At 46.0% G+C, this 12705-nt stretch overlaps 1 long non-coding RNA gene across 1 annotated transcript; it reads right to left on the minus strand.

The window, feature by feature from the left end:
* Nucleotides 1-989: 989 nt before the first annotated feature.
* On the minus strand, nucleotides 990-7108 carry LOC307211955. Its single transcript, XR_013836639.1, has 3 exons — nucleotides 6949-7108; nucleotides 4827-4951; nucleotides 990-1163 (listed from the first exon to the last, which is right to left on the minus strand). It is a non-coding gene; the product is annotated as an uncharacterized lncRNA (long non-coding RNA).
* Between the last annotated feature and the right edge of the window lie 5597 nt (nucleotides 7109-12705).

Genomic DNA, 12705 nt, shown 5'->3' on the forward strand with positions numbered 1-12705 from the left:
CGAGATAGGAAAACAGCCAAGTAAACAGCTATTTTCGTAGACGAGCGTCAAGCTATTAACTGATATGCATGAAATTTCAGATAATCCCTAGTGTAGTGTAATGGTTCTAGGGGTTGCTCGTGCGTAAATCGGCGCCACGTTTGGCTGGGTTACCTGGGTGAATCCTTTCTGTCCGGACAGCCACTCACCCGTGGCTGTCTCAATCACTGGCAGAATCCGTCAGTGGGCGTTTCTTGAACTTCTTCCAGCAAAGAAGCTCTTTGACGCCTAGTCTCCGCCTACTCTCCCTGCACGGAAGCCTTCTGTGCAGGGAGGGTGTGGGCAGCGGAGGACCCGTGCTCTCCCCGCTGGTCTCCGGCAAGGAGTCATGGACCCACCTCGCCGATTCCCCCATCTGCCCCCCTTCTCCACTAGTGTTACGCTGATTTCCTTCCCCAGAAGATGGGCTGCTTCTCTCCCTCTCGGTACGCTCTCCGGAATCCCTCTGGAGCCCTACCCCTCTCACCTCTGGCTCCGATGTCAGTTCCCTGACATGTAGTAAGATAAGACCTTTGGAGCAGGCTTTTAAAAAAAGTTTTTTATGAACCGTCCTAATGGGCAGGGTATTATTGTTATTATTATTATTATTATTATTATTAGATAGGGCATCACTATTTTCATCAGAGAAAAGTGGTGCTTACATGCACATGATCAGAGATGATGGGGGTGGTAGGAAGGTATCATGTTGTCCATCCCTACCTTAGCAGGACAAACTTTGGAAAAGTAGCTGGTCCCTTAGGTAAACTCATAGAATCATAGAATTGTAGAGTTGGAAGGGTCATCTAGTCCAACCTCCTGAAATGAAGAAATATTTTGCCTGATGTGGCGTTCAAACCCCACAACCCTGAGGTTAAGAATCTCATGCTCTACTGACTGGGTCTTCCTAGGATACACCGTGAAAAAATCTCCTCTACAAACTGCTTCTCCAAAATACAGAGGCACCAATAATATAGCTGCTAGAATACATGCTTTTTTAATTAACACGGACAATTTGATACAGAATCAGCTCCATTAAAAGCACAGCAAATCAGGAGAAGGGATTGTGGAGCGAAATAAGCTGGGTCTATGAGGGTTCAAGCCATGGAAGTAACGCTGGAATCCACTGTGAGTAGCCGTGGCATTATCTGCAGCAAAGAGAAAAACACTTTCAGATTCCGCAGTCTTTAATGTAGAATTATGTAGATAGAAAAGATTTAAAAACTTAACACAAATAAATCAAAACCAGAAGCACATACTTAAATATAAAGAAAGGGTGTGGAAACACATAGTTGTTTTATTTAAATCAGAGGTCGAGAACCTGTGGTCCTCCAGATATTGTTGTACTCAACTCCACCATTGGCCCCAACATAAGAAATTGTCAAAGGTGAAGGAGATCTGCAAGCTGAGAACATCTGGAGAAGCACAGATCAGCATCTCCTGATTTGAATAACTTCTGAGCAAGGTGATTTGTCACTTCCTCATTAAAAATACAGAATAGCTAGAAATATACCTGTCATTTTTATCCCCGCCCCACCTTGAAATGTAATATCAATGTTAACAAGACAATGGATGTGTTAGTTGGAGTGGATATTGATGGCTAAAAAAAGGTTCCCTGTGGTTCTGTTCTTCTTACACTTGCTGTTATTTAGTAAGAGTAAAATCAGTTCATTTAAACTATTTACTTCCACTAGCCTTCAGACAGCCCATAACTATGACCCGAAAAAGCTAGATGTATGCAGTGGCAGAGGAAGGTTCCTGGGCACCTGGTGCAGTGTGCCTGGGGGCAGGGTGAAACAGCCCCTGGGGTGGGGTGCTACCTGCTGCCTCCCCCCCAGTTGTAGAATGGCTAAGGCCCCATGCGAGGCGTGGCGCGGTGCGGCGCAGCAGTCCTGTGGGCCTCAGCCACCTTACAGCTAGGGGGAGACAGCGTGGGCAGCGTGGGCAGACAGCGCAGAGCCTGCGGGCACTGGAGACGCGTGTCTCTAAGGCCCTGCAGTGAGTGCCACCTGCCATTTTGACACCCTGTACTCAGAGTGACACCCGGGGCATGCTGCCTCCCTCGCCGCCGCCCCCATACGCCCCTGGATGTATGCAGCCAATCCCTGACAAAACAAAAACAAAAAACAAAAGTGTCACCAACTACAAATGCTAAAATTTGGGGCAGAATTGGGTGTTGCGTGGAATATCCGGTGGGCAAAGCCCTCATGCACCTTCATTTCACTTCTGTATTATGTCTGCCACAGAGATCTGGGTCCTTTTGCCTTCCTGTTGTGTTGAACATCATAACCGAGAGACCACAATAAAGTTGCCCGGGTGATAGGATCACCTTCCCAGTCTTACGGCTCTGTGCTGCAGTTCAGCACCAATATTTCAGAAAGCATCATCAATCCACAGTAAGTCAATTGCTCCTCCAAGCATCCTTCACTGATGAAGTGTTGAGGCAGTCAGTGAATAAGCACGGCTGGTGACTCATACAAATGAGGCATCTGTTGTTAAGTATGGGGACGCGGGTGGCGCTGTGGGTTAAACCACAGAGCCTAGGACTTGCCGATCAGAAGGTCGGCGGTTTGAATCCCTACGACGGGGTGAGCTCCCGTTGCTCGGTCCCTGCTCCTGCCAACCTAGCAGTTCGAAAGCACGTCAAAGTGCAAGTAGATAAATACCGTATTTTTCGCCCCATAGGACGCACTTTTTCCCCTCCAATAATGAAGGGGAAATCTGGGTGCGTCCTATGGGGCGAATGCAGGCTTTCGCTGACGCTTGGAGAGCGAGAGGGGTCGGTGCGCACCAACCCCTCTCGCTCTCCAGGCTTCAGGAAGACATCCGCAGCCTAGGCAGCCCTGCAGAAGTTCCCGCAGGGCTGTCTAGGCTGTGGATAGCAGCCTGCTTCCCAAGGCGTCGGGCGCCCTGAAAGCAGAGCGCCCGGCGCTTCGGGAGCACATCCACAGCCTGGGCAGCCCTGCAGGAGGTCCGGCAGGGATGTCTAGGCTGCGGATAGCAGCCTGCTTCCCGGAGCATCGGGCGCCCTGAAAGCAGAGCGCCCGGCGCTTCGGGAACACATCCGCAGCCTAGGCAGCCCTGTCGGAGTTCTCCGCAGGGCTCCCCACACTGCAGATAGCAGCCTGCCGCCCGGCGAGCAAGGCACCCTGAAACAGAGCGCCCCGCGCGCCAGACAGACATCCGCAGCGTGGGGAGCCCTGCAGGAGTTCCCCGCAGGGCTCCCCACCCTGCGGATAGCAGCCTGCCGCCTGAGGCAGACATCAGCCAGCCCCACAAGCTCGGGGGACAGCAGGGAGGCGCAGCGCTGTTCCTCAACCTGGTTCGGTTTCCCCGACCTGCTTTTGGGGGGGAAATAAAGGGGGGAAATCCTTTATTCCCCCCCCCAAAAAAAAACTAGGTGCGTCTTATGGGATGGAGCGTCCTATGGGACAAAAAATACGGTAGGTACCGCTCCGGTAGGAAGGTAAACGGCATTTCCGTGCGCTGCTGTGGTTCACCAAAAGTGGCTTAGTCATGCCGGCCACATGACCGGAAGCTGTACACCGGCTCCCTTGGCCAATAAAGCGAGATGAGCGCCGCAACCCCAGAGTCGGCCACGACTGGACCTAATGGTCAGGGGTCCCTTTACCTTTACCTTTTATATGTATTGATGAAGGTTTAAAATGGAAAATACCCAAAAGTATATTGCTAACACTGGGGGTTTTCGACAAGAGTTTTCTAAATATCTCCGAGCTCCTTGCAGAGTTGATGATTAACAAACTGGCTGTTGTTCTCTGGTAGCTAACATGTGAGGGTTGTAAACCTGGAAACATGCGAGAGGTATTGGGTTGTGTTCTTGATTTTGAAAGGAGTTGCCTCGGACTCTTTGTCTCCCAAACTCAGATGCAAATGGAGGTGTGTCTCTGGATGCTACTGGGAGAACAATGCAAGTAAATAGCTCTCCTGAACAACGGGGGAGTAAGCAGCCTGGAGGCTGCAAAGCAGCCGAGAGAGAGAGAGAGGTGGGGTGAGGTTTGCTTATTATTTCTTTCATATTTTGCAAGATGCTGAACCTGTGCTGGTCAGCACAATATATTTTATGGATATTTTTGATGTTTTAATTCTGTTTTAAAGAAAGTTCTGCCAGTAAAACTTTGAATAATGTTTTCATGGGTCTGGACAATGCTTCACTTCCAAAGGAGTTAGTTCTTCTGCTTCCAGTCGCTTCAAACTGCAAAATATTTGATATCTTCAATATCTGTTACAGGCACAAGAACACACCAATCTATTTTTCCTTCTAGTTAGCAGCATCCCTACTTATTGTGTTGTTATGTACTGAGTTGAATAGGATCCAAAATGCAGCAGTCTGATTGGTCCTAGAACAATAGGATTCAGAATGCAGCAGTCTGATTGTCCTAGAACAATGCAGCAGTATGATTGGTCCGCAGGAGCCACCCAATCCAGCTCCAGGTGGAAGTGAATCCACAACCTGATTGGCCTACAGTAGAACCCCAGAATTAACCAATCACGTGCAGTCCATTGTGTAAATAATGTATATAAAGCAGATATTTGGGGGGAACATTCATTCCTCCTCACTACTATGAGCTGAATAAGGAGCATGAAATCCACTCTCGACTGCGAGTATATTTCATGTGTTGAACAGGAAAAAAATATGCTGTTCTTATTCCCTCCGGGATACATTAATATTTATTAAAAGCCAGCTGGGATTCTGGCTTAGGCTGAGGCTGCTCCAAACAGGCTTATACAGAAAGAACCGACAGACAAAACAAAGTTGACAATAGGACAAACACTTTTTCTAGAATCCTTACCCCTTATTTGCAGCAACGTACATGACGTGCACACTCTCCAATTTGTCGTGTATGGTGTGGGCAAGAATGGTGGCAGCTGCCATGGGCACGATAACATTCACCATATGTCTTTGGCCACGCGAGTGCTGTACCAAAAGAAATAAAAGAACTGCATTTTCATCCCCACTCCAGCTAATAGCAGACTCAGCTGGTGAGTGCCAACAGGACAGTAGCCAAAATAATAGAAGGGGCCATAGCTGGCTGGCCAGAAAACTGAACAGGTGTACACCAGCCTGTAACATGTGGGTTAACCCTCTCATACTGAACTTGAGTGCCCCCTTCCCTATTGGAAACCACCACCACCCCAAACACAGGAATGGTTTAAGCCATGGGTAGGCAAACTAAGGCCCGGGGGCTGGATCCGGCCCAATCGCCTTCTAAATCCGGCCCGCAGATGGTCTGGGAATCAGTGTGTTTTTACATGAGTAGAATATGTTCTTTTATTTAAAATGCATCTCTGGGTTATTTGTGGGGCCTGCCTGGTCTTTTTACATGAGTAGAATGTGTGCTTTTATTGAAAATGCATCTCTGGGTTATTTGTAGGGCATAGGAATTTGTTCATATTTTTTTTCAAAATATAGTCCGGCCCCCCACAAGGTCTGATGGACAGTGGACTGGCCCCCTGCTGAAAAATTTTGCTGACCCCTGGTAAGCTCATTCAGGTGACTTCTCAGCAACACAAGCATATGCAGATTAGAAGGGGGGTGTTTTCCTAATAAGAAAACAATAACCTGAAGATCACTTGAGCAACCTGAAAGAAAAGCCACTCTGGGTGGCTTCCAACATACATAAAAACATAATAAAACATTAAACATTTTAAAAAACAAAAAACTCCCCTGTACAGGATTGCCTTCAAATGGCTCGGGGGTTGAATAACTCCATAACCTCCAACATTTCGCCAGGGAAAATAGGGACATCCTAAGGAAAAGTGGGACATTCTGGGATCAAAGGAGAAACCCCGATGGCTGAGATCAGGGACGTCCCTGGAAAATAGGGACACTTGGAGGGTCTCCAATCCTAGCCTGACTGCACTGGCTACTAATTAGCTTCTGGACCCAACTCAAAATGCTGGTTTTGACCCTCATTATGTAGTTTTGGGACGCAGGTGGTGCTGTGGGTTAAACCACAGAGCCTAGGACTTGCCGATCAGAACGTCGGCAGGTTCGAATCCCCATGACGGGGTGAGCTCCTGTTGCTTGGTCCCTGCTCCTGCCAACCTAGCAGTTCGAAAGCACGTCAAAGTGCAAGTAGATAAATAGGTACCGCTCCGGCGGGAAGCTAAACGGCGTTTCTGTGCACTGCTCTGGTTTGCCAGAAGTGGCTTTGTCATGCTGGCCACATGACCCGGAAGCTGTACGCCAGCTCCCTCGGCCAGTAAAGCGAGATGAGCGCCACAACCCCAGAGTCAGTCACGACTGGACCTAATGGTCAGGGGTCCCTTTACCTTTATGTAGTTTTAGGCACCAGGCAAAAACGTTCATCTTCAAGCAGGCCTTTGGCTGATTAATATCCTACAGCCTTTTAAATGGACATGTGGGAAGGGGAAGGCTTATTGTTTTGCCTGTTTGATTTTAATTATTTACTTGTTTTTATCCTGTATTTTATTCTGTGAACCACCCTGAGACCTTATGATGAAGGGCAATATATAAATCAAATCAATCAATCAAAGCACTACACTCTGGGTGGTTACAGAACTAAGAAAATGCAAGATTTGTCTTATGCACAATGGTGAAAGAGTGGAAATTTATTAACTGTAAGGCATGCTTGAGCTTGAGAATGTTGATCTCCTGGGACTGTCCTCATGGGAGTAAGGGCTCCCTATCTAAGATATGGAAATATTACTTACTAGCCTGGTTCCTATAGAGCAGGTACAGGCAATCTATGGGTCTCCAGTTGTTGCTGGACTCTCCCAACCTCCCACCCTCCCAGACTGGGCTGTGGCTATGCTGACTGAGGCTGATGGGAATTGGATTCCCAAGACATCTAGGAGCCCATTGGTGGTCCACCATACAGCAGAGCATGGAAGCAGCAGCTACATACCCTCCCCAAGTCCACATTTGTGGATCATCAATTGAAAACTCACCTGGAGCAGCCATCAGCACAAAGAAGAGAACAGCTGTAAGGAAGGCAAAGATCTTCATGACTGAATAATTGGATGGGGTGTCAGGAGATGGCAGGATGGAGAGGTGCTGGAAAGGTCCTTGTATTTATAGGGCAAAGGGGAGTGTTCGTATCATGTTATGATGATATTGTGGGTGCTGCTTGTGGGTTGCTGCAATCTAATGATGGTATTATTATGCAAGTATATTCCTAGTTACTTGGAAAAGTATTTCTAGGGATTGGATAGCCCCAATACAACAGCCAGTTCTTGACCTGGCTGTTAATGTAATTAACTATCCTCACGCACAAAAACAATATTTTAAAAATATCATTACGTGTAATTATCTAGATAGGGCATGGAGATAAGGCAGCATATTGTTACAAAAGTTAGGTGCCACCCCTACTCTCTGCTGAGCTGCAGCAAGTTTCCAAGGAGTTCCAGGCACTCACCCAGGGTCTATGGCAGGGGTCAGCAAATTTTTCCAGCAGGGGGCCAGTCCACTGTCACTCAGACCTTGTTGGGGGCCGGACTATATTTTGAAAAAAATATATGAACGGATTCCTATGCCCCACAAATAGTCCAGAAATGCATTTTAAATAAAAGGACACAGTCTACTCATGTAAAAACACACAGATTCCCTGACCATCCACGGGCCGGATTTAGAAGGCGATTGGGCCGGATCCGGCCCCCAGGCTTTAGTTTGCCTATCCATGGTCTATGGTCCTTTGGAGAACTGAGACACGGCAGAGACTGTATTCCACCACTGACCTGCAGTCTCACCATCTAACAAAGGTATGTGTGGGAGGCAGAAGCCATTTCAGCCTAAAGTCCATTTCTCCTGATTCTGCCCCAGAATCTTAAATTGGGGGCAGCCATCTTTTTCTCTCAATGAAGGAAATGGTCGCATGGCATAAATGGTGGCCATTTCCAGAGGGGGTTTTTTGCGACCGCACACACAAACACACACAAATATTTTGCAAATCCCCACAAAAGCCTCCCTTTCCAGCTGCTCCAAGCAGATAGAAATTTCATCTTCTCCATGTTTATATTTGGATTTGAAGCTTCTCAGGTTATGGACCTGAGCTGTGCAAGGCCCCATTCATGTTGGCGTTGTAGCAGCAGCATTAGTAGTAGCAGCAGTAACAAGAACAGCAGTTCTCATCCACATGAGATAACAAGTGGTTAACATCTTGTTAGCCTTTAATTTTTAGAAGCAGACATAGATGAATGGTGAGCAATGACAAACCTAGACAGCATCTTAAAAAGCAGAGACATCACCTTACCAACAAAGGTCCGTATAGTTAAAACTATGGTTTTCCCAGTAGTGATGTATGGAAGGCTGATCGCTGAAAAATTGGTGCTTTTGAATTATGGTGCTGGAGGACACTCTTGAGAGTCCCATGGACTGCAAGAAGATCAAAACTCTCCATTCTGAAGGAAATCAGCCCTGAGTGCTCACTGGAAGGACAGATCCTGAAGCTGAGGCTCCAATACTTTGGCCACCTCATGAGAAGAGAAGACTCCGTGGAAAAGACCCTGATGTTGGGAAAGACTGAGGGCACAAGGAGAAGGGGACGGCAGAGGACGAGATGGTTGGGTAGTGTTCTCGAAGCTACCAGCATGAGTTTGACCAAACTGCGGGAGGCAGTGGAAGACAGGAGTGCCTGGTGTGTTCTGGTCCATGGGGTCACAAAGAGTCATATACGACTAAATGACTAAACAACAACAACAAGGATGAATGGTGGCCATCATTTCAGAATCTGAGCAAGCCTTTCAATGCAAGGTTCCCAAAAGCCCCTTACCTGGTCATCACCTGTGCTAAGCATAGCTTTCCACCACCAGCAGCCAGTAACCACAAGGAACACTTGCCAAAGAACCTGCTTTTCTTCTCTTTTGTAGCCCAAAGGGATGTAAGGAACAACTGGTAACATTTTGGTCAGTTGCTTAACCAAATCAAAAATTGAACTGGATCGTGTTTCTTACCCACCCCAGGGGAGATCTCTTCTCACCCACTCCCTGCTCTTGGTGGGGGCCCTTGCATATCATTCCCATCTCCCCCACAACTCCCCTCCCCCCACACACACTACAACAGAATGCAAAGGATGGGAGGGAGGGGGGTCTAAATTGGTCAATTTTAGTTTCTTTCCTGGTCCCTCCAGCTGACCCATTCATTCAACAACCATGCAGATTTGCTTGCACAAAGCCGAGTTTAGAGTATTGGCCCCTCTACATTGGCTTTGGTTTTGGTTTCTTTGCAGATATATCCTGCAACATGTCAATAGTTCATTGGTGGTGGGTTTATACCGGACCATCCATGCATCATTCCACCTTAAACTTCCACAATTTAAGCCTCTCTACACTGCATTCACCCTTCTACTTGTGACCCCCACTCTCCTGTTCTAGCTGTATAAAGGTAAAGGGACCCCAGACCATTACGTCCAGTCGTAACCAACTCTGGGGTTGCAGAGCTCATCTTGCTTTATTGGCCGAGGGAGCCGGCGTACAACTTCCGGGTCATGTGGCCAGCATGACTAAGCCGCTTCTGGCGAACCAGAGCAGTACACGGAAACGCCATTTACCTTCCCGCCGGAGCTGTACCTATTTATCTACTTGCACTTTGACGTGCTTTCAAACTGCTAGGAGCAGGGACTGAGCAATGGGAGCTCACCCCGTCGTGGGGATTCGAACTGCCGACCTTCTGATCAGCAAGTCCTAGGCTCTGTGGTTTAACCCACAGCGCCACCAGCTGTATGGGTTTTGCTAATTGTTGGTGGTGGGGAATTTTGGGGAGGGACACCAATCAGCCTATGTCTCCTCTTTTTTTGCCAACTTTACACTGTTGTCTGTATGACTGGAGTGGTGCTTAAGAATTTGGCTTCTTGACATTTGGTCTGGGTGGCTGGGTAGACTTAAGAAACTATCAGATTAATATCTGAGCCGGTTTGGGCTTTGGCCTGTCAGGTGCATCAGGGTGAATGTGGGTCAGCTGGGCCATGTTACATGTTATGATTGGCTTATTTGTCAAACCTTGCTGCATGCGTCATGAAATGGGATTGATTAGATCAGCCTATTATCCCAGCTCACTTGCCCAGACTTGTTTGATTGGACAATAAGTTTCTTTATGTTGATCAACAGATCCTCTTTTAATGTTTTGATAAGTATAACCTGTTACGGTCAAACCTCGGTTCACGAACGTCTTCATTTTGAAACGTTTTGGCTCCTGAACGCCAAAAAGCCAGATGTAAATGCTCCGGTTTTCAAACATTTTTTGGAACCCAAACATCTGTCACAGCTTCCGCTTGAGTGCAAGAAGCTCTTGCAACCAATTGGAAGCCGCACCTTTGTTATGTACTGAGTCGAATAGGATCCAAACTGCAGCAGTCTGATTGGTCCTAGAACAATAGGATCCAAAAGGCAGCAGTCTGATTGGTCCTAGAACAATAGGATTCAGAATGCAGCAGTCTGATTGGTCCTGGAACAATGCAGCAGTATGATTGGTTGGCAGGAGCCACCCAATCATGCTCCAGATTGAAGTGAATCCACAACCTGATTGGCTTACAGTAGAATTCCGGAATTAGCCAATCATGTGCAGCCCATTGTGTAAATAATGTATATAAAGCAGATACTTTGAGGGGACATTCATTCATTCCTCCTCACCACCATGAGCTGAATAAAGAGCATGAAATCACTTTGCGACTCTGAGTATATTTCAACCTTGATTGTCGAACATTGTGCAAGTTGAATGGTCTTCCAGAACAGAAGACCCATATTTCGGTTTGCCTCAAGTCATCTTTCAGTGCAATGGCAATGCTACCATCTGGAGGCGAGATTCCAGCACAACAAAAATGGGGGGGAGAACTGTCAAGCAGGAGATCGCTTTCCTGAGCCGCCCCTTCAAGCTTCTAATAACACACATAGGCACCGAACGGGTTATCAGGCTTTACTGAGTTCTTCTCTGGCACCAGCTACAGACATCAAACGGCAGTCTAATCTACAACGTGCTCTCTCCCTCCTCTCGGCAAGTTAACTTGAAGATTTATGGGGCCAAGGAAGGCTGGCAGCCTGATTTTAATGTATTCTTAATCTTTGTTGGTGCTGGAGGAGACTCTTGAGAGTCCCATGGACTGCAAGAAGATCAAACGCATCCATTCTGAAGGAAATCAGCCCTGAGTGCTCACTGGAAGGACAGATCCTGAAGCTGAGGCTCCAATACTTTGGCCACCTCATGAGAAGAGAAGACTCCCTGGAAAAGACCCTGATGTTTGTAGTGATCAGGTGGGATTGCTATGAGGAATTATAACAGATATAGAGTAAGCCATCTGTGTCAGCAATGAAAGCATTGTGTTGACTGGGTTTAAACTATTTTGATATGATTCTTGATCAATCCACACCTCTGCATCCCTGTTCCATTTCTCTTTTTTTAAAAAAATAATATTTATTACTTTTAAAAGGAAAAAAGACAGAAGAGAAAAAACAAAAGAGAAAAAAAGACAATACAATACAATACAATATATAAACAATACAAAACACAACCTAAACCCATTAAACTAAACACATTAAACTAAACTAAACCAGACCCACTCCCTAACCCTAACCCTAAATAAAACAAAACAAAAACTATTTAAAAAAAATACATCCCCCCTTTTCGATACTCTTTCTTTCATTCCCTTGTTTCCTCGACCTCCTCTCACCTCCCTTTTTGTATTCCACTTCTACTAGTTATTTCAGCAGATCATTTCCATCTTTCTCTATCATATTATAAATAACATATTTTTTAACCTTATTTTAACATTAAAACTAAAATACTTATATATGCTTAACTCCTTATAACATTTCTGCTAAATCCATAAAATATCAATCCACCAATTTTCTATCACTCATTAATTTTGCGATATTTCTATATATAAACTTTAAATTTTCCAATCTTCTTCCATCAACTCCTCTCCCTGGTTTCGGATTCTGCCAGTCCTTTCCGTCAATTCCATATAGCCCATCAACCTGGAGATCTTATGTCCAAGGCTCTTAATTCTTTTCCAGGTCCCTTCTGCAGATCTTCTTCATATTCTTTAATGCTAGAGAGCAAATCTCAAGAGAACTCCATCCTAACATTACTTTTATTCCTTCTGGACAGTTCAGCCAAGTTTCCATAGTTGAAGCTAGGGTCTATACAGTGTTTCAGGATGTATTTCAAGATTCCTCCAAATCCAAAAGCCCCCAAAACTTCAATCTCCTCCAAATCCAAGTCCATGTCCCAAAAGTCAATTAATCCCTGGATAGAGGGATCTTTCCAACTTTCCTTCTTCAGTCCAAGCCGGGATCCAATCCTCAAAATCTGGCTTTTTCTAGATTCAATCATAAAAGGCCTCAATTTATAGTCCTCAATTTGCTTCTGTAGAACTAAGGATCCCGCTTGTGTTATTTTAGGTTCAAAAACAACGACTTTCTCCTTTTCCTCCACCATTTGTTCTGCCAAAGTAGGTTCCTGTGCCAGGTCCTGAATTATTTCTGTGATGGTGCTCACTTTTTGTCTCAAATTAGTCACTTTCTGTTTCAAATTATCAATTTTAAAAGTCATGTCATCCGTCTTCTTATGAAGCTCTTCCAGCAAATAGTTTATCTTACATAATGCAGTCACAATAACTTCTCCTATCAACATTTTGAATGGTCCAAGGTCAATCTCTGGTTCTCAGAATCCTTATCCTGCAGCTGGAGACCTCCCAGTTACACTCCTATAACAAT

This window comes from Podarcis cretensis (assembly GCF_951804945.1).
Source record: "Podarcis cretensis genome assembly, chromosome: 3".
In the NCBI taxonomy this organism is placed as follows: Eukaryota; Metazoa; Chordata; class Lepidosauria; order Squamata; family Lacertidae; genus Podarcis; species Podarcis cretensis.